Raw genomic sequence first — 25,952 nt, forward strand, 5'->3', positions numbered from 1 at the left:
CAAGCAAAAGAAGCAAATCCTGTCTGGCTTCCTCTCCGGCCTTTATTCACCTCCCGTGTAGCTGTGAGTGTGTGAGCCTGCAGGGCCCCATGGAATTGCCTCGAAGTAGGCTGAATCGCTGCAAGGGCTGAACAGCAGTATCGGGCAGGCTCGGGCAACGCGCGGCCCGTTCGGGTTATCGCTTCTCGGCCTTTTGGCTAAGATCAAGTGTAGTATCTGTTCTTATCAGTTTAATATCTGATACGTCCCCTATCTGGGGACCATATATTAAATGGATTTTTAGAACAGGGAGATGGAAATAGAGCTTGCTCTGTCCACTCCACGCATTGACCTGGTATTGCAGTATTTCCAGGACCGGTGCACCCTTTCCTTATGTGTTGACTAAAAGCAGATTCCAAAAGTGTTTTTTGTCTTTGCTATTGTTTCTGTCTTTCTGAAGGGATCTCCCCTTTTAATCCCATTATTTCAACACCTGTTGGACAATGCATGAGTGATAATGAGCTCATTGATTAAATGCAATTAATGAATAGATTGCCACCTCTTGTTGTGTGTCGTCTGTGTTTCTGTGTTTCCGGCATTTCACATTGGAACACCTCATTCACCTTCCTTGTCTTCTCTCCGCCCTCCCTTTTAGGTAAGTTAAAGAGCTGCACCTGAGCCAGCCACTGATTGATTGATTGATTGATTGATTGATTGATTGATTGATTGATTGATTGATGCAGCACAACAGTCAAATAGTGGAGTGGAGTAGGGGAACAGCAAACAGCCAATAAAGCAGCCCGCCCGCTCGCCTGCCCGCCACAATGGACCTACCTGTGTACACTAGATGGATGTGATGGAATGTACTGTCGTCCCTACATTTCAAGAAGAAGTAAGAATTGCAGTTGCAACAAAGCCTTGCTTGCCTACAAAGAGAGCAGCAATTTGGATTTGTTACTATGTTACCTAGAAGAATAACAAACTGTGCAAGGATGGAGGTTGTAGGAGCAAGGAGAAGTTGTCTGTAAAGTTGGTGAATGCCTATTTTCCATTTTGCAGTCCCTTGTCTCCCTCTTGTGGCCTCCTGGAGGCAACTAGCTGTGCAAAAAAAAGACAGCCTGGCGGCCGGCTGTTGCAGTGTTGCCCTCTCAGGCAACACTGAGTGACTGACTGAGCCTCACCGTCTTATATAAAGTTCAGACGGAACTTTGCACGTGTCATAGTGGAGCCCTCAGGATTCCAGAGCCAGCTTTCTGACATCATAATGGGGCCTCAGAGATAAAAGCCTGGGCCCAGGCAGTGTTGGTCAGTGCTGCTCAGCAGGCAGCACTGGACTGGACTGGATTACAGCTGATACAAGGTGTGAAGGAACAAGGGGTGGCTGTGGGCATGCACTTGCTGCCGCTGCCAGTGTTTATCTGCATGGCAGCAGGGCATTTGGGCGTTGCCAGGAAGGCGTTTTTATGTAGATTCCTCCTCTTTCAGCACTGCATTGTGGTGCAAGCAAAATAAGCAAATCCTGTCTGGCTTCCTCTCCGGCCTTTATTCACCTCCCGTGTAGCTGTGAGTGTGTGAGCCTGCAGGGCCCCATGGAATTGCCTAGAAGTAGGCTGAATCGCTGCAAGGGCTGAACAGCAGTATCGGGCAGGCTCGGGCAACGCGCGGCCCGTTCGGGTTATCGCTTCTCGGCCTTTTGGCTAAGATCAAGTGTAGTATCTGTTCTTATCAGTTTAATATCTGATACGTCCCCTATCTGGGGACCATATATTAAATGGATTTTTAGAACAGGGAGATGGAAATAGAGCTTGCTCTGTCCACTCCACGCATTGACCTGGTATTGCAGTATTTCCAGGACCGGTGCACCCTTTCCTTATGTGTTGACTAAAAGCAGATTCCAAAAGTGTTTTTTGTCTTTGCTATTGTTTCTGTCTTTCTGAAGGGATCTCCCCTTTTAATCCCATTATTTCAACACCTGTTGGACAATGCATGAGTGATAATGAGCTCATTGATTAAATGCAATTAATGAATAGATTGCCACCTCTTGTTGTGTGTCGTCTGTGTTTCTGTGTTTCCGGCATTTCACATTGGAACACCTCATTCACCTTCCTTGTCTTCTCTCCGCCCTCCCTTTTAGGTAAGTTAAAGAGCTGCACCTGAGCCAGCCACTGATTGATTGATTGATTGATTGATTGATTGATTGATTGATTGATTGATTGATTGATGCAGCACAACAGTCAAATAGTGGAGTGGAGTAGGGGAACAGCAAACAGCCAATAAAGCAGCCCGCCCGCTCGCCTGCCCGCCACAATGGACCTACCTGTGTACACTAGATGGATGTGATGGAATGTACTGTCGTCCCTACATTTCAAGAAGAAGTAAGAATTGCAGTTGCAACAAAGCCTTGCTTGCCTACAAAGAGAGCAGCAATTTGGATTTGTTACTATGTTACCTAGAAGAATAACAAACTGTGCAAGGATGGAGGTTGTAGGAGCAAGGAGAAGTTGTCTGTAAAGTTGGTGGATGCCTATTTTCCATTTTGCAGTCCCTTGTCTCCCTCTTGTGGCCTCCTGGAGGCAACTAGCTGTGCAAAAAAAAGACAGCCTGGCAGCCGGCTGTTGCAGTGTTGCCCTCTCAGGCAACACTGAGTGACTGACTGAGCCTCACCGTCTTATATAAAGTTCAGACGGAACTTTGCACGTGTCATAGTGGAGCCCTCAGGATTCCAGAGCCAGCTTTCTGACATCATAATGGGGCCTCAGAGATAAAAGCCTGGGCCCAGGCAGTGTTGGTCAGTGCTGCTCAGCAGGCAGCACTGGACTGGACTGGATTACAGCTGATACAAGGTGTGAAGGAACAAGGGGTGGCTGTGGGCATGCACTTGCTGCCGCTGCCAGTGTTTATCTGCATGGCAGCAGGGCATTTGGGCGTTGCCAGGAAGGCGTTTTTATGTAGATTCCTCCTCTTTCAGCACTGCATTGTGGTGCAAGCAAAAGAAGCAAATCCTGTCTGGCTTCCTCTCCGGCCTTTATTCACCTCCCGTGTAGCTGTGAGTGTGTGAGCCTGCAGGGCCCCATGGAATTGCCTAGAAGTAGGCTGAATCGCTGCAAGGGCTGAACAGCAGTATCGGGCAGGCTCGGGCAACGCGCGGCCCGTTCGGGTTATCGCTTCTCGGCCTTTTGGCTAAGATCAAGTGTAGTATCTGTTCTTATCAGTTTAATATCTGATACGTCCCCTATCTGGGGACCATATATTAAATGGATTTTTAGAACAGGGAGATGGAAATAGAGCTTGCTCTGTCCACTCCACGCATTGACCTGGTATTGCAGTATTTCCAGGACCGGTGCACCCTTTCCTTATGTGTTGACTAAAAGCAGATTCCAAAAGTGTTTTTTGTCTTTGCTATTGTTTCTGTCTTTCTGAAGGGATCTCCCCTTTTAATCCCATTATTTCAACACCTGTTGGACAATGCATGAGTGATAATGAGCTCATTGATTAAATGCAATTAATGAATAGATTGCCACCTCTTGTTGTGTGTCGTCTGTGTTTCTGTGTTTCCGGCATTTCACATTGGAACACCTCATTCACCTTCCTTGTCTTCTCTCCGCCCTCCCTTTTAGGTAAGTTAAAGAGCTGCACCTGAGCCAGCCACTGATTGATTGATTGATTGATTGATTGATTGATTGATTGATTGATTGATTGATTGATTGATGCAGCACAACAGTCAAATAGTGGAGTGGAGTAGGGGAACAGCAAACAGCCAATAAAGCAGCCCGCCCGCTCGCCTGCCCGCCACAATGGACCTACCTGTGTACACTAGATGGATGTGATGGAATGTACTGTCGTCCCTACATTTCAAGAAGAAGTAAGAATTGCAGTTGCAACAAAGCCTTGCTTGCCTACAAAGAGAGCAGCAATTTGTATTTGTTACTATGTTACCTAGAAGAATAACAAACTGTGCAAGGATGGAGGTTGTAGGAGCAAGGAGAAGTTGTCTGTAAAGTTGGTGGATGCCTATTTTCCATTTTGCAGTCCCTTGTCTCCCTCTTGTGGCCTCCTGGAGGCAACTAGCTGTGCAAAAAAAAGACAGCCTGGCGGCCGGCTGTTGCATTGTTGCCCTCTCAGGCAACACTGAGTGACTGACTGAGCCTCACCGTCTTATATAAAGTTCAGACGGAACTTTGCACGTGTCATAGTGGAGCCCTCAGGATTCCAGAGCCAGCTTTCTGACATCATAATGGGGCCTCAGAGATAAAAGCCTGGGCCCAGGCAGTGTTGGTCAGTGCTGCTCAGCAGGCAGCACTGGACTGGACTGGATTACAGCTGATACAAGGTGTGAAGGAACAAGGGGTGGCTGTGGGCATGCACTTGCTGCCGCTGCCAGTGTTTATCTGCATGGCAGCAGGGCATTTGGGCGTTGCCAGGAAGGCATTTTTATGTAGATTCCTCCTCTTTCAGCACTGCATTGTGGTGCAAGCAAAAGAAGCAAATCCTGTCTGGCTTCCTCTCCGGCCTTTATTCACCTCCCGTGTAGCTGTGAGTGTGTGAGCCTGCAGGGCCCCATGGAATTGCCTAGAAGTAGGCTGAATCGCTGCAAGGGCTGAACAGCAGTATCGGGCAGGCTCGGGCAACGCGCGGCCCGTTCGGGTTATCGCTTCTCGGCCTTTTGGCTAAGATCAAGTGTAGTATCTGTTCTTATCAGTTTAATATCTGATACGTCCCCTATCTGGGGACCATATATTAAATGGATTTTTAGAACAGGGAGATGGAAATAGAGCTTGCTCTGTCCACTCCACGCATTGACCTGGTATTGCAGTATTTCCAGGACCGGTGCACCCTTTCCTTATGTGTTGACTAAAAGCAGATTCCAAAAGTGTTTTTTGTCTTTGCTATTGTTTCTGTCTTTCTGAAGGGATCTCCCCTTTTAATCCCATTATTTCAACACCTGTTGGACAATGCATGAGTGATAATGAGCTCATTGATTAAATGCAATTAATGAATAGATTGCCACCTCTTGTTGTGTGTCGTCTGTGTTTCTGTGTTTCCGGCATTTCACATTGGAACACCTCATTCACCTTCCTTGTCTTCTCTCCGCCCTCCCTTTTAGGTAAGTTAAAGAGCTGCACCTGAGCCAGCCACTGATTGATTGATTGATTGATTGATTGATTGATTGATTGATTGATTGATTGATTGATGCAGCACAACAGTCAAATAGTGGAGTGGAGTAGGGGAACAGCAAACAGCCAATAAAGCAGCCCGCCCGCTCGCCTGCCCGCCACAATGGACCTACCTGTGTACACTAGATGGATGTGATGGAATGTACTGTCGTCCCTACATTTCAAGAAGAAGTAAGAATTGCAGTTGCAACAAAGCCTTGCTTGCCTACAAAGAGAGCAGCAATTTGGATTTGTTACTATGTTACCTAGAAGAATAACAAACTGTGCAAGGATGGAGGTTGTAGGAGCAAGGAGAAGTTGTCTGTAAAGTTGGTGGATGCCTATTTTCCATTTTGCAGTCCCTTGTCTCCCTCTTGTGGCCTCCTGGAGGCAACTAGCTGTGCAAAAAAAAGACAGCCTGGCGGCCGGCTGTTGCAGTGTTGCCCTCTCAGGCAACACTGAGTGACTGACTGAGCCTCACCGTCTTATATAAAGTTCAGACGGAACTTTGCACGTGTCATAGTGGAGCCCTCAGGATTCCAGAGCCAGCTTTCTGACATCATAATGGGGCCTCAGAGATAAAAGCCTGGGCCCAGGCAGTGTTGGTCAGTGCTGCTCAGCAGGCAGCACTGGACTGGACTGGATTACAGCTGATACAAGGTGTGAAGGAACAAGGGGTGGCTGTGGGCATGCACTTGCTGCCGCTGCCAGTGTTTATCTGCATGGCAGCAGGGCATTTGGGCGTTGCCAGGAAGGCGTTTTTATGTAGATTCCTCCTCTTTCAGCACTGCATTGTGGTGCAAGCAAAAGAAGCAAATCCTGTCTGGCTTCCTCTCCGGCCTTTATTCACCTCCTGTGTAGCTGTGAGTGTGTGAGCCTGCAGGACCCCATGGAATTGCCTAGAAGTAGGCTGAATCGCTGCAAGGGCTGAACAGCAGTATCGGGCAGGCTCGGGCAACGCGCGGCCCGTTCGGGTTATCGCTTCTCGGCCTTTTGGCTAAGATCAAGTGTAGTATCTGTTCTTATCAGTTTAATATCTGATACGTCCCCTATCTGGGGACCATATATTAAATGGATTTTTAGAACAGGGAGATGGAAATAGAGCTTGCTCTGTCCACTCCACGCATTGACCTGGTATTGCAGTATTTCCAGGACCGGTGCACCCTTTCCTTATGTGTTGACTAAAAGCAGATTCCAAAAGTGTTTTTTGTCTTTGCTATTGTTTCTGTCTTCATGAAGGGATCTCCCCTTTTAATCCCATTATTTCAACACCTGTTGGACAATGCATGAGTGATAATGAGCTCATTGATTAAATGCAATTAATGAATAGATTGCCACCTCTTGTTGTGTGTTGTCTGTGTTTCTGTGTTTCCGGCATTTCACATTGGAACACCTCATTCACCTTCCTTGTCTTCTCTCCGCCCTCCCTTTTAGGTAAGTTAAAGAGCTGCACCTGAGCCAGCCACTGATTGATTGATTGATTGATTGATTGATTGATTGATTGATTGATTGATTGATTGATTGATGCAGCACAACAGTCAAATAGTGGAGTGGAGTAGGGGAACAACAAACAGCCAATAAAGCAGCCCGCCCGCTCGCCTGCCCGCCACAATGGACCTACCTGTGTACACTAGATGGATGTGATGGAATGTACTGTCGTCCCTACATTTCAAGAAGAAGTAAGAATTGCAGTTGCAACAAAGCCTTGCTTGCCTACAAAGAGAGCAGCAATTTGGATTTGTTACTATGTTACCTAGAAGAATAACAAACTGTGCAAGGATGGAGGTTGTAGGAGCAAGGAGAAGTTGTCTGTAAAGTTGGTGGATGCCTATTTTCCATTTTGCAGTCCCTTGTCTCCCTCTTGTGGCCTCCTGGAGGCAACTAGCTGTGCAAAAAAAAGACAGCCTGGCGGCCGGCTGTTGCAGTGTTGCCCTCTCAGGCAACACTGAGTGACTGACTGAGCCTCACCGTCTTATATAAAGTTCAGACGGAACTTTGCACGTGTCATAGTGGAGCCCTCAGGATTCCAGAGCCAGCTTTCTGACATCATAATGGGGCCTCAGAGATAAAAGCCTGGGCCCAGGCAGTGTTGGTCAGTGCTGCTCAGCAGGCAGCACTGGACTGGACTGGATTACAGCTGATACAAGGTGTGAAGGAACAAGGGGTGGCTGTGGGCATGCACTTGCTGCCGCTGCCAGTGTTTATCTGCATGGCAGCAGGGCATTTGGGCGTTGCCAGGAAGGTGTTTTTATGTAGATTCCTCCTCTTTCAGCACTGCATTGTGGTGCAAGCAAAAGAAGCAAATCCTGTCTGGCTTCCTCTCCGGCCTTTATTCACCTCCCGTGTAGCTGTGAGTGTGTGAGCCTGCAGGGCCCCATGGAATTGCCTAGAAGTAGGCTGAATCGCTGCAAGGGCTGAACAGCAGTATCGGGCAGGCTCGGGCAACGCGCGGCCCGTTCGGGTTATCGCTTCTCGGCCTTTTGGCTAAGATCAAGTGTAGTATCTGTTCTTATCAGTTTAATATCTGATACGTCCCCTATCTGGGGACCATATATTAAATGGATTTTTAGAACAGGGAGATGGAAATAGAGCTTGCTCTGTCCACTCCACGCATTGACCTGGTATTGCAGTATTTCCAGGACCGGTGCACCCTTTCCTTATGTGTTGACTAAAAACAGATTCCAAAAGTGTTTTTTGTCTTTGCTATTGTTTCTGTCTTTCTGAAGGGATCTCCCCTTTTAATCCCATTATTTCAACACCTGTTGGACAATGCATGAGTGATAATGAGCTCATTGATTAAATGCAATTAATGAATAGATTGCCACCTCTTGTTGTGTGTCGTCTGTGTTTCTGTGTTTCCGGCATTTCACATTGGAACACCTCATTCACCTTCCTTGTCTTCTCTCCGCCCTCCCTTTTAGGTAAGTTAAAGAGCTGCACCTGAGCCAGCCACTGATTGATTGATTGATTGATTGATTGATTGATTGATTGATTGATTGATGCAGCACAACAGTCAAATAGTGGAGTGGAGTAGGGGAACAGCAAACAGCCAATAAAGCAGCCCGCCCGCTCGCCTGCCCGCCACAATGGACCTACCTGTGTACACTAGATGGATGTGATGGAATGTACTGTCGTCCCTACATTTCAAGAAGAAGTAAGAATTGCAGTTGCAACAAAGCCTTGCTTGCCTACAAAGAGAGCAGCAATTTGGATTTGTTACTATGTTACCTAGAAGAATAACAAACTGTGCAAGGATGGAGGTTGTAGGAGCAAGGAGAAGTTGTCTGTAAAGTTGGTGGATGCCTATTTTCCATTTTGCAGTCCCTTGTCTCCCTCTTGTGGCCTCCTGGAGGCAACTAGCTGTGCAAAAAAAAGACAGCCTGGCGGCCGGCTGTTGCAGTGTTGCCCTCTCAGGCAACACTGAGTGACTGACTGAGCCTCACCGTCTTATATAAAGTTCAGACGGAACTTTGCACGTGTCATAGTGGAGCCCTCAGGATTCCAGAGCCAGCTTTCTGACATCATAATGGGGCCTCAGAGATAAAAGCCTGGGCCCAGGCAGTGTTGGTCAGTGCTGCTCAGCAGGCAGCACTGGACTGGACTGGATTACAGCTGATACAAGGTGTGAAGGAACAAGGGGTGGCTGTGGGCATGCACTTGCTGCCGCTGCCAGTGTTTATCTGCATGGCAGCAGGGCATTTGGGCGTTGCCAGGAAGGCGTTTTTATGTAGATTCCTCCTCTTTCAGCACTGCATTGTGGTGCAAGCAAAAGAAGCAAATCCTGTCTGGCTTCCTCTCCGGCCTTTATTCACCTCCCGTGTAGCTGTGAGTGTGTGAGCCTGCAGGGCCCCATGGAATTGCCTAGAAGTAGGCTGAATCGCTGCAAGGGCTGAACAGCAGTATCGGGCAGGCTCGGGCAACGCGCGGCCCGTTCGGGTTATCGCTTCTCGGCCTTTTGGCTAAGATCAAGTGTAGTATCTGTTCTTATCAGTTTAATATCTGATACGTCCCCTATCTGGGGACCATATATTAAATGGATTTTTAGAACAGGGAGATGGAAATAGAGCTTGCTCTGTCCACTCCACGCATTGACCTGGTATTGCAGTATTTCCAGGACCGGTGCACCCTTTCCTTATGTGTTGACTAAAAGCAGATTCCAAAAGTGTTTTTTGTCTTTGCTATTGTTTCTGTCTTTCTGAAGGGATCTCCCCTTTTAATCCCATTATTTCAACACCTGTTGGACAATGCATGAGTGATAATGAGCTCATTGATTAAATGCAATTAATGAATAGATTGCCACCTCTTGTTGTGTGTCGTCTGTGTTTCTGTGTTTCCGGCATTTCACATTGGAACACCTCATTCACCTTCCTTGTCTTCTCTCCGCCCTCCCTTTTAGGTAAGTTAAAGAGCTGCACCTGAGCCAGCCACTGATTGATTGATTGATTGATTGATTGATTGATTGATTGATTGATTGATGCAGCACAACAGTCAAATAGTGGAGTGGAGTAGGGAACAGCAAACAGCCAATAAAGCAGCCCGCCCGCTCGCCTGCCCGCCACAATGGACCTACCTGTGTACACTAGATGGATGTGATGGAATGTACTGTCGTCCCTACATTTCAAGAAGAAGTAAGAATTGCAGTTGCAACAAAGCCTTGCTTGCCTACAAAGAGAGCAGCAATTTGGATTTGTTACTATGTTACCTAGAAGAATAACAAACTGTGCAAGGATGGAGGTTGTAGGAGCAAGGAGAAGTTGTCTGTAAAGTTGGTGGATGCCTATTTTCCATTTTGCAGTCCCTTGTCTCCCTCTTGTGGCCTCCTGGAGGCAACTAGCTGTGCAAAAAAAAGACAGCCTGGCGGCCGGCTGTTGCAGTGTTGCCCTCTCAGGCAACACTGAGTGACTGACTGAGCCTCACCGTCTTATATAAAGTTCAGACGGAACTTTGCACGTGTCATAGTGGAGCCCTCAGGATTCCAGAGCCAGCTTTCTGACATCATAATGGGGCCTCAGAGATAAAAGCCTGGGCCCAGGCAGTGTTGGTCAGTGCTGCTCAGCAGGCAGCACTGGACTGGACTGGATTACAGCTGATACAAGGTGTGAAGGAACAAGGGGTGGCTGTGGGCATGCACTTGCTGCCGCTGCCAGTGTTTATCTGCATGGCAGCAGGGCATTTGGGCGTTGCCAGGAAGGCGTTTTTATGTAGATTCCTCCTCTTTCAGCACTGCATTGTGGTGCAAGCAAAAGAAGCAAATCCTGTCTGGCTTCCTCTCCGGCCTTTATTCACCTCCCGTGTAGCTGTGAGTGTGTGAGCCTGCAGGGCCCCATGGAATTGCCTAGAAGTAGGCTGAATCGCTGCAAGGGCTGAACAGCAGTATCGGGCAGGCTCGGGCAACGCGCGGCCCGTTCGGGTTATCGCTTCTCGGCCTTTTGGCTAAGATCAAGTGTAGTATCTGTTCTTATCAGTTTAATATCTGATACGTCCCCTATCTGGGGACCATATATTAAATGGATTTTTAGAACAGGGAGATGGAAATAGAGCTTGCTCTGTCCACTCCACGCATTGACCTGGTATTGCAGTATTTCCAGGACCGGTGCACCCTTTCCTTATGTGTTGACTAAAAGCAGATTCCAAAAGTGTTTTTTGTCTTTGCTATTGTTTCTGTCTTTCTGAAGGGATCTCCCCTTTTAATCCCATTATTTCAACACCTGTTGGACAATGCATGAGTGATAATGAGCTCATTGATTAAATGCAATTAATGAATAGATTGCCACCTCTTGTTGTGTGTCGTCTGTGTTTCTGTGTTTCCGGCATTTCACATTGGAACACCTCATTCACCTTCCTTGTCTTCTCTCCGCCCTCCCTTTTAGGTAAGTTAAAGAGCTGCACCTGAGCCAGCCACTGATTGATTGATTGATTGATTGATTGATTGATTGATTGATTGATTGATTGATTGATGCAGCACAACAGTCAAATAGTGGAGTGGAGTAGGGGAACAGCAAACAGCCAATAAAGCAGCCCGCCCGCTCGCCTGCCCGCCACAATGGACCTACCTGTGTACACTAGATGGATGTGATGGAATGTACTGTCGTCCCTACATTTCAAGAAGAAGTAAGAATTGCAGTTGCAACAAAGCCTTGCTTGCCTACAAAGAGAGCAGCAATTTGGATTTGTTACTATGTTACCTAGAAGAATAACAAACTGTGCAAGGATGGAGGTTGTAGGAGCAAGGAGAAGTTGTCTGTAAAGTTGGTGGATGCCTATTTTCCATTTTGCAGTCCCTTGTCTCCCTCTTGTGGCCTCCTGGAGGCAACTAGCTGTGCAAAAAAAAGACAGCCTGGCGGCCGGCTGTTGCAGTGTTGCCCTCTCAGGCAACACTGAGTGACTGACTGAGCCTCACCGTCTTATATAAAGTTCAGACGGAACTTTGCACGTGTCATAGTGGAGCCCTCAGGATTCCAGAGCCAGCTTTCTGACATCATAATGGGGCCTCAGAGATAAAAGCCTGGGCCCAGGCAGTGTTGGTCAGTGCTGCTCAGCAGGCAGCACTGGACTGGACTGGATTACAGCTGATACAAGGTGTGAAGGAACAAGGGGTGGCTGTGGGCATGCACTTGCTGCCGCTGCCAGTGTTTATCTGCATGGCAGCGGCATTTGGGCGTTGCCAGGAAGGCGTTTTTATGTAGATTCCTCCTCTTTCAGCACTGCATTGTGGTGCAAGCAAAAGAAGCAAATCCTGTCTGGCTTCCTCTCCGGCCTTTATTCACCTCCCGTGTAGCTGTGAGTGTGTGAGCCTGCAGGGCCCCATGGAATTGCCTAGAAGTAGGCTGAATCGCTGCAAGGGCTGAACAGCAGTATCGGGCAGGCTCGGGCAACGCGCGGCCCGTTCGGGTTATCGCTTCTCGGCCTTTTGGCTAAGATCAAGTGTAGTATCTGTTCTTATCAGTTTAATATCTGATACGTCCCCTATCTGGGGACCATATATTAAATGGATTTTTAGAACAGGGAGATGGAAATAGAGCTTGCTCTGTCCACTCCACGCATTGACCTGGTATTGCAGTATTTCCAGGACCGGTGCACCCTTTCCTTATGTGTTGACTAAAAGCAGATTCCAAAAGTGTTTTTTGTCTTTGCTATTGTTTCTGTCTTTCTGAAGGGATCTCCCCTTTTAATCCCATTATTTCAACACCTGTTGGACAATGCATGAGTGATAATGAGCTCATTGATTAAATGCAATTAATGAATAGATTGCCACCTCTTGTTGTGTGTCGTCTGTGTTTCTGTGTTTCCGGCATTTCACATTGGAACACCTCATTCACCTTCCTTGTCTTCTCTCCGCCCTCCCTTTTAGGTAAGTTAAAGAGCTGCACCTGAGCCAGCCACTGATTGATTGATTGATTGATTGATTGATTGATTGATTGATTGATTGATTGATGCAGCACAACAGTCAAATAGTGGAGTGGAGTAGGGGAACAGCAAACAGCCAATAAAGCAGCCCGCCCGCTCGCCTGCCCGCCACAATGGACCTACCTGTGTACACTAGATGGATGTGATGGAATGTACTGTCGTCCCTACATTTCAAGAAGAAGTAAGAATTGCAGTTGCAACAAAGCCTTGCTTGCCTACAAAGAGAGCAGCAATTTGGATTTGTTACTATGTTACCTAGAAGAATAACAAACTGTGCAAGGATGGAGGTTGTAGGAGCAAGGAGAAGTTGTCTGTAAAGTTGGTGGATGCCTATTTTCCATTTTGCAGTCCCTTGTCTCCCTCTTGTGGCCTCCTGGAGGCAACTAGCTGTGCAAAAAAAAGACAGCCTGGCGGCCGGCTGTTGCAGTGTTGCCCTCTCAGGCAACACTGAGTGACTGACTGAGCCTCACCGTCTTATATAAAGTTCAGACGGAACTTTGCACGTGTCATAGTGGAGCCCTCAGGATTCCAGAGCCAGCTAGCTTTCTGACATCATAATGGGGCCTCAGAGATAAAAGCCTGGGCCCAGGCAGTGTTGGTCAGTGCTGCTCAGCAGGCAGCACTGGACTGGACTGGATTACAGCTGATACAAGGTGTGAAGGAACAAGGGGTGGCTGTGGGCATGCACTTGCTGCCGCTGCCAGTGTTTATCTGCATGGCAGCAGGGCATTTGGGCGTTGCCAGGAAGGCGTTTTTATGTAGATTCCTCCTCTTTCAGCACTGCATTGTGGTGCAAGCAAAAGAAGCAAATCCTGTCTGGCTTCCTCTCCGGCCTTTATTCACCTCCCGTGTAGCTGTGAGTGTGTGAGCCTGCAGGGCCCCATGGAATTGCCTAGAAGTAGGCTGAATCGCTGCAAGGGCTGAACAGCAGTATCGGGCAGGCTCGGGCAACGCGCGGCCCGTTCGGGTTATCGCTTCTCGATCAAGTGTAGTATCTGTTCTTATCAGTTTAATATCTGATACGTCCCCTATCTGGGGACCATATATTAAATGGATTTTTAGAACAGGGAGATGGAAATAGAGCTTGCTCTGTCCACTCCACGCATTGACCTGGTATTGCAGTATTTCCAGGACCGGTGCACCCTTTCCTTATGTGTTGACTAAAAGCAGATTCCAAAAGTGTTTTTTGTCTTTGCTATTGTTTCTGTCTTTCTGAAGGGATCTCCCCTTTTAATCCCATTATTTCAACACCTGTTGGACAATGCATGAGTGATAATGAGCTCATTGATTAAATGCAATTAATGAATAGATTGCCACCTCTTGTTGTGTGTCGTCTGTGTTTCTGTGTTTCCGGCATTTCACATTGGAACACCTCATTCACCTTCCTTGTCTTCTCTCCGCCCTCCCTTTTAGGTAAGTTAAAGAGCTGCACCTGAGCCAGCCACTGATTGATTGATTGATTGATTGATTGATTGATTGATTGATTGATTGATTGATTGATTGATGCAGCACAACAGTCAAATAGTGGAGTGGAGTAGGGGAACAGCAAACAGCCAATAAAGCAGCCCGCCCGCTCGCCTGCCCGCCACAATGGACCTACCTGTGTACACTAGATGGATGTGATGGAATGTACTGTCGTCCCTACATTTCAAGAAGAAGTAAGAATTGCAGTTGCAACAAAGCCTTGCTTGCCTACAAAGAGAGCAGCAATTTGGATTTGTTACTATGTTACCTAGAAGAATAACAAACTGTGCAAGGATGGAGGTTGTAGGAGCAAGGAGAAGTTGTCTGTAAAGTTGGTGGATGCCTATTTTCCATTTTGCAGTCCCTTGTCTCCCTCTTGTGGCCTCCTGGAGGCAACTAGCTGTGCAAAAAAAAGACAGCCTGGCGGCCGGCTGTTGCAGTGTTGCCCTCTCAGGCAACACTGAGTGACTGACTGAGCCTCACCGTCTTATATAAAGTTCAGACGGAACTTTGCACGTGTCATAGTGGAGCCCTCAGGATTCCAGAGCCAGCTTTCTGACATCATAATGGGGCCTCAGAGATAAAAGCCTGGGCCCAGGCAGTGTTGGTCAGTGCTGCTCAGCAGGCAGCACTGGACTGGACTGGATTACAGCTGATACAAGGTGTGAAGGAACAAGGGGTGGCTGTGGGCATGCACTTGCTGCCGCTGCCAGTGTTTATCTGCATGGCAGCAGGGCATTTGGGCGTTGCCAGGAAGGCGTTTTTATGTAGATTCCTCCTCTTTCAGCACTGCATTGTGGTGCAAGCAAAAGAAGCAAATCCTGTCTGGCTTCCTCTCCGGCCTTTATTCACCTCCCGTGTAGCTGTGAGTGTGTGAGCCTGCAGGGCCCCATGGAATTGCCTAGAAGTAGGCTGAATCGCTGCAAGGGCTGAACAGCAGTATCGGGCAGGCTCGGGCAACGCGCGGCCCGTTCGGGTTATCGCTTCTCGGCCTTTTGGCTAAGATCAAGTGTAGTATCTGTTCTTATCAGTTTAATATCTGATACGTCCCCTATCTGGGGACCATATATTAAATGGATTTTTAGAACAGGGAGATGGAAATAGAGCTTGCTCTGTCCACTCCACGCATTGACCTGGTATTGCAGTATTTCCAGGACCGGTGCACCCTTTCCTTATGTGTTGACTAAAAGCAGATTCCAAAAGTGTTTTATGTCTTTGCTATTGTTTCTGTCTTTCTGAAGGGATCTCCCCTTTTAATCCCATTATTTCAACACCTGTTGGACAATGCATGAGTGATAATGAGCTCATTGATTAAATGCAATTAATGAATAGATTGCCACCTCTTGTTGTGTGTCGTCTGTGTTTCTGTGTTTCCGGCATTTCACATTGGAACACCTCATTCACCTTCCTTGTCTTCTCTCCGCCCTCCCTTTTAGGTAAGTTAAAGAGCTGCACCTGAGCCAGCCACTGATTGATTGATTGATTGATTGATTGATTGATTGATTGATGCAGCACAACAGTCAAATAGTGGAGTGGAGTAGGGGAACAGCAAACAGCCAATAAAGCAGCCCGCCCGCTCGCCTGCCCGCCACAATGGACCTACCTGTGTACACTAGATGGATGTGATGGAATGTACTGTCGTCCCTACATTTCAAGAAGAAGTAAGAATTGCAGTTGCAACAAAGCCTTGCTTGCCTACAAAGAGAGCAGCAATTTGGATTTGTTACTATGTTACCTAGAAGAATAACAAACTGTGCAAGGATGGAGGTTGTAGGAGCAAGGAGAAGTTGTCTGTAAAGTTGGTGGATGCCTATTTTCCATTTTGCAGTCCCTTGTCTCCCTCTTGTGGCCTCCTGGAGGCAACTAGCTGTGCAAAAAAAAGACAGCCTGGCGGCCGGCTGTTGCAGTGTTGCCCTCTCAGGCAACACTGAGTGACTGACTGAGCCTCACCGTCTTATATAAAGTTCAGACGGAACTTTGCACGTGTCATAGTGGAGCCCTCAGGATTCCAGAGCCAGCTTTCTGACATCATAATGGGGCCTCAGAGATAAAAGCCTGGGCCCAGGCAGTGTTGGTCAGTGCTGCTCAGCAGGCAGCACTGGACTGGACTGGATTACAGCTGATACAAGGTGTGAAGGAACAAGGGGTGGCTGTGGGCATGCACTTGCTGCCGCTGCCAGTGTTTATCTGCATGGCAGCAGGGCATTTGGGCGTTGCCAGGAAGGCGTTTTTATGTAGATTCCTCCTCTTTCAGCACTGCATTGTGGTGCAAGCAAAAGAAGCAAATCCTGTCTGGCTTCCTCTCCGGCCTTTATTCACCTCCCGTGTAGCTGTGAGTGCGTGAGCCTGCAGGGCCCCATGGAATTGCCTAGAAGTAGGCTGAATCGCTGCAAGGGCTGAACAGCAGTATCGGGCAGGCTCGGGCAACGCGCGGCCCGTTCGGGTTATCGCTTCTCGGCCTTTTGGCTAAGATCAAGTGTAGTATCTGTTCTTATCAGTTTAATATCTGATACGTCCCCTATCTGGGGACCATATATTAAATGGATTTTTAGAACAGGGAGATGGAAATAGAGCTTGCTCTGTCCACTCCACGCATTGACCTGGTATTGCAGTATTTCCAGGACCGGTGCACCCTTTCCTTATGTGTTGACTAAAAGCAGATTCCAAAAGTGTTTTTTGTCTTTGCTATTGTTTCTGTCTTTCTGAAGGGATCTCCCCTTTTAATCCCATTATTTCAACACCTGTTGGACAATGCATGAGTGATAATGAGCTCATTGATTAAATGCAATTAATGAATAGATTGCCACCTCTTGTTGTGTGTCGTCTGTGTTTCTGTGTTTCCGGCATTTCACATTGGAACACCTCATTCACCTTCCTTGTCTTCTCTCCGCCCTCCCTTTTAGGTAAGTTAAAGAGCTGCACCTGAGCCAGCCACTGATTGATTGATTGATTGATTGATTGATTGATTGATTGATTGATTGATTGATTGATTGATTGATGCAGCACAACAGTCAAATAGTGGAGTGGAGTAGGGGAACAGCAAACAGCCAATAAAGCAGCCCGCCCGCTCGCCTGCCCGCCACAATGGACCTACCTGTGTACACTAGATGGATGTGATGGAATGTACTGTCGTCCCTACATTTCAAGAAGAAGTAAGAATTGCAGTTGCAACAAAGCCTTGCTTGCCTACAAAGAGAGCAGCAATTTGGATTTGTTACTATGTTACCTAGAAGAATAACAAACTGTGCAAGGATGGAGGTTGTAGGAGCAAGGAGAAGTTGTCTGTAAAGTTGGTGGATGCCTATTTTCCATTTTGCAGTCCCTTGTCTCCCTCTTGTGGCCTCCTGGAGGCAACTAGCTGTGCAAAAAAAAGACAGCCTGGCGGCCGGCTGTTGCAGTGTTGCCCTCTCAGGCAACACTGAGTGACTGACTGAGCCTCACCGTCTTATATAAAGTTCAGACGGAACTTTGCACGTGTCATAGTGGAGCCCTCAGGATTCCAGAGCCAGCTTTCTGACATCATAATGGGGCCTCAGAGATAAAAGCCTGGGCCCAGGCAGTGTTGGTCAGTGCTGCTCAGCAGGCAGCACTGGACTGGACTGGATTACAGCTGATACAAGGTGTGAAGGAACAAGGGGTGGCTGTGGGCATGCACTTGCTGCCGCTGCCAGTGTTTATCTGCATGGCAGCAGGGCATTTGGGCGTTGCCAGGAAGGCGTTTTTATGTAGATTCCTCCTCTTTCAGCACTGCATTGTGGTGCAAGCAAAAGAAGCAAATCCTGTCTGGCTTCCTCTCCGGCCTTTATTCACCTCCCGTGTAGCTGTGAGTGTGTGAGCCTGCAGGGCCCCATGGAATTGCCTAGAAGTAGGCTGAATCGCTGCAAGGGCTGAACAGCAGTATCGGGCAGGCTCGGGCAACGCGCGGCCCGTTCGGGTTATCGCTTCTCGGCCTTTTGGCTAAGATCAAGTGTAGTATCTGTTCTTATCAGTTTAATATCTGATACGTCCCCTATCTGGGGACCATATATTAAATGGATTTTTAGAACAGGGAGATGGAAATAGAGCTTGCTCTGTCCACTCCACGCATTGACCTGGTATTGCAGTATTTCCAGGACCGGTGCACCCTTTCCTTATGTGTTGACTAAAAGCAGATTCCAAAAGTGTTTTTTGTCTTTGCTATTGTTTCTGTCTTTCTGAAGGGATCTCCCCTTTTAATCCCATTATTTCAACACCTGTTGGACAATGCATGAGTGATAATGAGCTCATTGATTAAATGCAATTAATGAATAGATTGCCACCTCTTGTTGTGTGTCGTCTGTGTTTCTGTGTTTCCGGCATTTCACATTGGAACACCTCATTCACCTTCCTTGTCTTCTCTCCGCCCTCCCTTTTAGGTAAGTTAAAGAGCTGCACCTGAGCCAGCCACTGATTGATTGATTGATTGATTGATTGATTGATTGATGCAGCACAACAGTCAAATAGTGGAGTGGAGTAGGGGAACAGCAAACAGCCAATAAAGCAGCCCGCCCGCTCGCCTGCCCGCCACAATGGACCTACCTGTGTACACTAGATGGATGTGATGGAATGTACTGTCGTCCCTACATTTCAAGAAGAAGTAAGAATTGCAGTTGCAACAAAGCCTTGCTTGCCTACAAAGAGAGCAGCAATTTGGATTTGTTACTATGTTACCTAGAAGAATAACAAACTGTGCAAGGATGGAGGTTGTAGGAGCAAGGAGAAGTTGTCTGTAAAGTTGGTGGATGCCTATTTTCCATTTTGCAGTCCCTTGTCTCCCTCTTGTGGCCTCCTGGAGGCAACTAGCTGTGCAAAAAAAAGACAGCCTGGCGGCCGGCTGTTGCAGTGTTGCCCTCTCAGGCAACACTGAGTGACTGACTGAGCCTCACCGTCTTATATAAAGTTCAGACGGAACTTTGCACGTGTCATAGTGGAGCCCTCAGGATTCCAGAGCCAGCTTTCTGACATCATAATGGGGCCTCAGAGATAAAAGCCTGGGCCCAGGCAGTGTTGGTCAGTGCTGCTCAGCAGGCAGCACTGGACTGGACTGGATTACAGCTGATACAAGGTGTGAAGGAACAAGGGGTGGCTGTGGGCATGCACTTGCTGCCGCTGCCAGTGTTTATCTGCATGGCAGCAGGGCATTTGGGCGTTGCCAGGAAGGCGTTTTTATGTAGATTCCTCCTCTTTCAGCACTGCATTGTGGTGCAAGCAAAAGAAGCAAATCCTGTCTGGCTTCCTCTCCGGCCTTTATTCACCTCCCGTGTAGCTGTGAGTGTGTGAGCCTGCAGGGCCCCATGGAATTGCCTAGAAGTAGGCTGAATCGCTGCAAGGGCTGAACAGCAGTATCGGGCAGGCTCGGGCAACGCGCGGCCCGTTCGGGTTATCGCTTCTCGGCCTTTTGGCTAAGATCAAGTGTAGTATCTGTTCTTATCAGTTTAATATCTGATACGTCCCCTATCTGGGGACCATATATTAAATGGATTTTTAGAACAGGGAGATGGAAATAGAGCTTGCTCTGTCCACTCCACGCATTGACCTGGTATTGCAGTATTTCCAGGACCGGTGCACCCTTTCCTTATGTGTTGACTAAAAGCAGATTCCAAAAGTGTTTTTTGTCTTTGCTATTGTTTCTGTCTTTCTGAAGGGATCTCCCCTTTTAATCCCATTATTTCAACACCTGTTGGACAATGCATGAGTGATAATGAGCTCATTGATTAAATGCAATTAATGAATAGATTGCCACCTCTTGTTGTGTGTCGTCTGTGTTTCTGTGTTTCCGGCATTTCACATTGGAACACCTCATTCACCTTCCTTGTCTTCTCTCCGCCCTCCCTTTTAGGTAAGTTAAAGAGCTGCACCTGAGCCAGCCACTGATTGATTGATTGATTGATTGATTGATTGATTGATTGATTGATTGATTGATGCAGCACAACAGTCAAATAGTGGAGTGGAGTAGGGGAACAGCAAACAGCCAATAAAGCAGCCCGCCCGCTCGCCTGCCCGCCACAATGGACCTACCTGTGTACACTAGATGGATGTGATGGAATGTACTGTCGTCCCTACATTTCAAGAAGAAGTAAGAATTGCAGTTGCAACAAAGCCTTGCTTGCCTACAAAGAGAGCAGCAATTTGGATTTGTTACTATGTTACCTAGAAGAATAACAAACTGTGCAAGGATGGAGGTTGTAGGAGCAAGGAGAAGTTGTCTGTAAAGTTGGTGGATGCCTATTTTCCATTTTGCAGTCCCTTGTCTCCCTCTTGTGGCCTCCTGGAGGCAACTAGCTGTGCAAAAAAAAGACAGCCTGGCGGCCGGCTGTTGCAGTGTTGCCCTCTCAGGCAACACTGAGTGACTGACTGAGCCTCACCGTCTTATATAAAGTTCAGACGGAACTTTGCACGTGTCATAGTGGAGCCCTCAGGATTCCAGAGCCAGCTTTCTGACATCATAATGGGGCCTCAGAGATAAAAGCCTGGGCCCAGGCAGTGTTGGTCAGTGCTGCTCAGCAGGCAGCACTGGACTGGACTGGATTACAGCTGATACAAGGTGTGAAGGAACAAGGGGTGGCTGTGGGCATGCACTTGCTGCCGCTGCCAGTGTTTATCTGCATGGCAGCAGGGCATTTGGGCGTTGCCAGGAAGGCGTTTTTATGTAGATTCCTCCTCTTTCAGCACTGCATTGTGGTGCAAGCAAAAGAAGCAAATCCTGTCTGGCTTCCTCTCCGGCCTTTATTCACCTCCCGTGTAGCTGTGAGTGTGTGAGCCTGCAGGGCCCCATGGAATTGCCTAGAAGTAGGCTGAATCGCTGCAAGGGCTGAACAGCAGTATCGGGCAGGCTCGGGCAACGCGCGGCCCGTTCGGGTTATCGCTTCTCGGCCTTTTGGCTAAGATCAAGTGTAGTATCTGTTCTTATCAGTTTAATATCTGATACGTCCCCTATCTGGGGACCATATATTAAATGGATTTTTAGAACAGGGAGATGGAAATAGAGCTTGCTCTGTCCACTCCACGCATTGACCTGGTATTGCAGTATTTCCAGGACCGGTGCACCCTTTCCTTATGTGTTGACTAAAAGCAGATTCCAAAAGTGTTTTTTGTCTTTGCTATTGTTTCTGTCTTTCTGAAGGGATCTCCCCTTTTAATCCCATTATTTCAACACCTGTTGGACAATGCATGAGTGATAATGAGCTCATTGATTAAATGCAATTAATGAATAGATTGCCACCTCTTGTTGTGTGTCGTCTGTGTTTCTGTGTTTCCGGCATTTCACATTGGAACACCTCATTCACCTTCCTTGTCTTCTCTCCGCCCTCCCTTTTAGGTAAGTTAAAGAGCTGCACCTGAGCCAGCCACTGATTGATTGATTGATTGATTGATTGATTGATTGATTGATTGATTGATGCAGCACAACAGTCAAATAGTGGAGTGGAGTAGGGGAACAGCAAACAGCCAATAAAGCAGCCCGCCCGCTCGCCTGCCCGCCACAATGGACCTACCTGTGTACACTAGATGGATGTGATGGAATGTACTGTCGTCCCTACATTTCAAGAAGAAGTAAGAATTGCAGTTGCAACAAAGCCTTGCTTGCCTACAAAGAGAGCAGCAATTTGGATTTGTTACTATGTTACCTAGAAGAATAACAAACTGTGCAAGGATGGAGGTTGTAGGAGCAAGGAGAAGTTGTCTGTAAAGTTGGTGGATGCCTATTTTCCATTTTGCAGTCCCTTGTCTCCCTCTTGTGGCCTCCTGGAGGCAACTAGCTGTGCAAAAAAAAGACAGCCTGGCGGCCGGCTGTTGCAGTGTTGCCCTCTCAGGCAACACTGAGTGACTGACTGAGCCTCACCGTCTTATATAAAGTTCAGACGGAACTTTGCACGTGTCATAGTGGAGCCCTCAGGATTCCAGAGCCAGCTTTCTGACATCATAATGGGGCCTCAGAGATAAAAGCCTGGGCCCAGGCAGTGTTGGTCAGTGCTGCTCAGCAGGCAGCACTGGACTGGACTGGATTACAGCTGATACAAGGTGTGAAGGAACAAGGGGTGGCTGTGGGCATGCACTTGCTGCCGCTGCCAGTGTTTATCTGCATGGCAGCAGGGCATTTGGGCGTTGCCAGGAAGGCGTTTTTATGTAGATTCCTCCTCTTTCAGCACTGCATTGTGGTGCAAGCAAAAGAAGCAAATCCTGTCTGGCTTCCTCTCCGGCCTTTATTCACCTCCCGTGTAGCTGTGAGTGTGTGAGCCTGCAGGGCCCCATGGAATTGCCTAGAAGTAGGCTGAATCGCTGCAAGGGCTGAACAGCAGTATCGGGCAGGCTCGGGCAACGCGCGGCCCGTTCGGGTTATCGCTTCTCTGCCTTTTGGCTAAGATCAAGTGTAGTATCTGTTCTTATCAGTTTAATATCTGATACGTCCCCTATCTGGGGACCATATATTAAATGGATTTTTAGAACAGGGAGATGGAAATAGAGCTTGCTCTGTCCACTCCACGCATTGACCTGGTATTGCAGTATTTCCAGGACCGGTGCACCCTTTCCTTATGTGTTGACTAAAAGCAGATTCCAAAAGTGTTTTTTGTCTTTGCTATTGTTTCTGTCTTTCTGAAGGGATCTCCCCTTTTAATCCCATTATTTCAACACCTGTTGGACAATGCATGAGTGATAATGAGCTCATTGATTAAATGCAATTAATGAATAGATTGCCACCTCTTGTTGTGTGTCGTCTGTGTTTCTGTGTTTCCGGCATTTCACATTGGAACACCTCATTCACCTTCCTTGTCTTCTCTCCGCCCTCCCTTTTAGGTAAGTTAAAGAGCTGCACCTGAGCCAGCCACTGATTGATTGATTGATTGATTGATTGATTGATTGATTGATTGATTGATTGATTGATTGATTGATTGATGCAGCACAACAGTCAAATAGTGGAGTGGAGTAGGGGAACAGCAAACAGCCAATAAAGCAGCCCGCCCGCTCGCCTGCCCGCCACAATGGACCTACCTGTGTACACTAGATGGATGTGATGGAATGTACTGTCGTCCCTACATTTCAAGAAGAAGTAAGAATTGCAGTTGCAACAAAGCCTTGCTTGCCTACAAAGAGAGCAGCAATTTGGATTTGTTACTATGTTACCTAGAAGAATAACAAACTGTGCAAGGATGGAGGTTGTAGGAGCAAGGAGAAGTTGTCTGTAAAGTTGGTGGATGCCTATTTTCCATTTTGCAGTCCCTTGTCTCCCTCTTGTGGCCTCCTGGAGGCAACTAGCTGTGCAAAAAAAAGACAGCCTGGCGGCCGGCTGTTGCAGTGTTGCCCTCTCAGGCAACACTGAGTGACTGACTGAGCCTCACCGTCTTATATAAAGTTCAGACGGAACTTTGCACGTGTCATAGTGGAGCCCTCAGGATTCCAGAGCCAGCTTTCTGACATCATAATGGGGCCTCAGAGATAAAAGCCTGGGCCCAGGCAGTGTTGGTCAGTGCTGCTCAGCAGGCAGCACTGGACTGGACTGGATTACAGCTGATACAAGGTGTGAAGGAACAAGGGGTGGCTGTGGGCATGCACTTGCTGCCGCTGCCAGCAGGGCCGCCATCAGGGGGGGACTGGGGGTACTGCAGTGAGGGGCCCGGGCATAAATTTTAAAAAAAGGGGCCCGCACTCTGCCGCTGGAATTAATATCCTCACGGCAGTGTGACTCTTACGATTTCATTTCGGTGAAAGGAACAGGTCCCATCACGAAGGAGGGGCCCGTTCATTACATCAGAATAAAATCGTAAGGGCCCGCTGGAGAGTGACATGTGCCTGCCCCTCCTCCTCCGCAACAGTGTGACAGCGTGTGGGGAGGAGACAAGGGGTGGAGACATCACAGTAGCGGGAGTTATGAGCTCAGCCTCGGAGGATACGTCCAGCAGCAGAAGCAGCAGTCTTCTTCTTCTTCAGACACAGTGAGTACTAACTTATGTCTGTGTCCGGCTGCTGCTGCCCGGAGCCTCCTGAAAAAATCTCCTCCTGCCCCCATAGAAAGTAAATATCTTACCCACCTCTGTATTATGTTAACACCGCAGCATAGGATTGTATCAGCTCTGCGGCTCTTATCTCCCGTCCTGTGTAACATGTGACAATAAACCTGTCTTCTCCCTCTGTTTACACAGGACAGGAGAAAAGAGCCGTCGTGGAGCTGATAGTGATACAATCCTATGCTGCAGTGTAAACTAATACAGACGTGCTTTCTATGGGGAGGGGGTAGAGTTAGATGATAATGGGGGCAGGGAGATGATAATGGGGGCAGGGAGATGATAATGGGGGCAGGGAGATGATAATAGGGCAGGGAGATGATAATGGGGGCAGGGAGATGATAATGGGGGCAGGGAGATGATAATGGGGGCAGGGAGATGATAATGGGGGCAGGGAGATGATAATAGGGCAGGGAGATGATAATGGGGGCAGGGAGATGATAATGGGGGCAGGGAGATGATAATGGGGGCAGGGAGATGATAATGGGGGCAGGGAGATGATAATGGGGGTAGAGTTAGATTATAATGGGGGCAGGGAGATGATAATGGGGGCAGGGAGACGATAATGGGGGCAGGGAGATGATAATGGGGGCAGGGAGATGATAATAGGGCAGGGAGATGATAATGGGGGCAGGGAGATGATAATGGGGGCAGGGAGATGATAATAGGGCAGGGAGATGATAATGGGGGCAGGGAGATGATAATGGGGGCAGGGAGATGATAATGGGGGCAGGGAGATGATAATGGGGGCAGCGAGATGATAATGGGGGCAGATAGATGATAATGGGGGCAGGGAGATGATAATGGGGGCAGGGAGATGATAATGGGGGCAGGGAGATGATAATGGGGCAGGGAGATGATAATGGGGCAGGGAGATGATAATGGGGGCAGGGAGATGATAATGGGGGCAGGGAGATGATAATGGGGGCACTAATGAGCGGCAGCACTGAAAACAGAACATGGCGGGCGCACTACAAAACACCCCCACATGTTCTGTCTTCAGTGCCTGAACCGCCGCTCATTAGTGCAGCGCCAACTGCATCACCTCGTGCTGACCGCGTGCGGGGCGGGGCAATGGTTGTATTACACAGCCGCAGTCCCACTCTATAAAGGCAGAGATGAAAGAAACCTCTCATCTCCACCGCTATACCCCTGAATGCTGCAATCAAAGATGACTGCAGCATTCAGGGGAAAATAAGAAGGGGGGATGCCCCTTGGATCACGTCACAGGAATCCCTGTGACGCGATTGAGGGACATACCATATATGGGCAGACAGCCCAAGGTCCAATGAAGGACCCCAGGGCTGTCTTACCATATTTCCTGTTAGGGCATACTCAGGTCTGTCCTAACAACTGCCTGTGTACTATGCGTATATAGATATATACCAGTACATTAAAGTTTCAAAAAGAAAGTAAAAACATAAAGTAATGTTAAATTTTAAAAAAATACACATACACCTTTTTTACAAAACACATTAAAATAAGTCTCAATACATAAAATATACACATTCATTATTGGCGCGGCTGTAATAACCTGCACAACAATTTTTTTGCATCATTTATGATGTGTACGTTGTAAAAAATAAAATAAAAACTTCTTTCACTTATTAATGTGGGGCACGAGGTATTATGAATTTTGAACCTCCATGTGCCTCACATTAATAGTAATTAACCCCATCATGTACCTTACACATTAACCCTTTATAATTGAGGAACATGATGGGGTTAATTACTATTAATGTGAGGCACATGGAGGTTAAATTTGCCATCACACCTCGCGCCTCACATAAGAAATGGAAGAACTGTTTTGTTTTTTTATTACTGTTGGCAAAGTATCGCTTTGTTATCGAAATCGCAATACTACACAAAGCATCGGTACCGAAGTCCAAATTCTGGTATCGTGACATCCCTCCACTGGAGGAGGCATTATACA

At 47.7% G+C, this 25,952-nt stretch overlaps 15 non-coding genes and 1 pseudogene across 15 annotated transcripts; all 16 read left to right on the forward strand.

Annotated features, from left to right (window-relative positions):
• Positions 1-177: 177 nt before the first annotated feature.
• LOC142696954 (U2 spliceosomal RNA) lies at positions 178-368 on the forward strand. Its single transcript, XR_012864795.1, has one exon. It is a non-coding gene; the product is annotated as a U2 spliceosomal RNA (small nuclear RNA).
• A 1,288-nt stretch (positions 369-1,656) lies between these two features.
• LOC142696955 (U2 spliceosomal RNA) lies at positions 1,657-1,847 on the forward strand. Its single transcript, XR_012864796.1, has one exon. It is a non-coding gene; the product is annotated as a U2 spliceosomal RNA (small nuclear RNA).
• Positions 1,848-3,139: 1,292 nt separating this feature from the next.
• On the forward strand, positions 3,140-3,330 carry LOC142696956 (U2 spliceosomal RNA). Its single transcript, XR_012864797.1, has one exon. It is a non-coding gene; the product is annotated as a U2 spliceosomal RNA (small nuclear RNA).
• A 1,296-nt stretch (positions 3,331-4,626) lies between these two features.
• LOC142696957 (U2 spliceosomal RNA) lies at positions 4,627-4,817 on the forward strand. Its single transcript, XR_012864798.1, has one exon. It is a non-coding gene; the product is annotated as a U2 spliceosomal RNA (small nuclear RNA).
• Positions 4,818-6,109: 1,292 nt separating this feature from the next.
• LOC142696958 (U2 spliceosomal RNA) lies at positions 6,110-6,300 on the forward strand. The gene has a single exon (XR_012864799.1). It is a non-coding gene; the product is annotated as a U2 spliceosomal RNA (small nuclear RNA).
• Positions 6,301-7,596: 1,296 nt separating this feature from the next.
• On the forward strand, positions 7,597-7,787 carry LOC142696959 (U2 spliceosomal RNA). The gene has a single exon (XR_012864800.1). It is a non-coding gene; the product is annotated as a U2 spliceosomal RNA (small nuclear RNA).
• A 1,284-nt stretch (positions 7,788-9,071) lies between these two features.
• Positions 9,072-9,262, forward strand: LOC142696961 (U2 spliceosomal RNA). Its single transcript, XR_012864802.1, has one exon. It is a non-coding gene; the product is annotated as a U2 spliceosomal RNA (small nuclear RNA).
• A 1,283-nt stretch (positions 9,263-10,545) lies between these two features.
• Positions 10,546-10,736, forward strand: LOC142696962 (U2 spliceosomal RNA). The gene has a single exon (XR_012864803.1). It is a non-coding gene; the product is annotated as a U2 spliceosomal RNA (small nuclear RNA).
• Positions 10,737-12,026: 1,290 nt separating this feature from the next.
• Positions 12,027-12,217, forward strand: LOC142696964 (U2 spliceosomal RNA). The gene has a single exon (XR_012864804.1). It is a non-coding gene; the product is annotated as a U2 spliceosomal RNA (small nuclear RNA).
• Positions 12,218-13,509: 1,292 nt separating this feature from the next.
• LOC142696617 (U2 spliceosomal RNA) lies at positions 13,510-13,686 on the forward strand (annotated as a pseudogene).
• A 1,296-nt stretch (positions 13,687-14,982) lies between these two features.
• Positions 14,983-15,173, forward strand: LOC142696965 (U2 spliceosomal RNA). The gene has a single exon (XR_012864805.1). It is a non-coding gene; the product is annotated as a U2 spliceosomal RNA (small nuclear RNA).
• A 1,276-nt stretch (positions 15,174-16,449) lies between these two features.
• LOC142696966 (U2 spliceosomal RNA) lies at positions 16,450-16,640 on the forward strand. The gene has a single exon (XR_012864806.1). It is a non-coding gene; the product is annotated as a U2 spliceosomal RNA (small nuclear RNA).
• A 1,300-nt stretch (positions 16,641-17,940) lies between these two features.
• Positions 17,941-18,131, forward strand: LOC142696967 (U2 spliceosomal RNA). Its single transcript, XR_012864807.1, has one exon. It is a non-coding gene; the product is annotated as a U2 spliceosomal RNA (small nuclear RNA).
• Positions 18,132-19,403: 1,272 nt separating this feature from the next.
• On the forward strand, positions 19,404-19,594 carry LOC142696968 (U2 spliceosomal RNA). Its single transcript, XR_012864808.1, has one exon. It is a non-coding gene; the product is annotated as a U2 spliceosomal RNA (small nuclear RNA).
• A 1,288-nt stretch (positions 19,595-20,882) lies between these two features.
• Positions 20,883-21,073, forward strand: LOC142696969 (U2 spliceosomal RNA). Its single transcript, XR_012864809.1, has one exon. It is a non-coding gene; the product is annotated as a U2 spliceosomal RNA (small nuclear RNA).
• A 1,284-nt stretch (positions 21,074-22,357) lies between these two features.
• On the forward strand, positions 22,358-22,548 carry LOC142696547 (U2 spliceosomal RNA). Its single transcript, XR_012864432.1, has one exon. It is a non-coding gene; the product is annotated as a U2 spliceosomal RNA (small nuclear RNA).
• The last annotated feature ends 3,404 nt before the right edge of the window (positions 22,549-25,952 follow it).

Source organism: Rhinoderma darwinii (assembly GCF_050947455.1).
Source record: "Rhinoderma darwinii isolate aRhiDar2 chromosome 5 unlocalized genomic scaffold, aRhiDar2.hap1 SUPER_5_unloc_7, whole genome shotgun sequence".
NCBI lineage: Eukaryota > Metazoa > Chordata > Amphibia > Anura > Rhinodermatidae > Rhinoderma > Rhinoderma darwinii.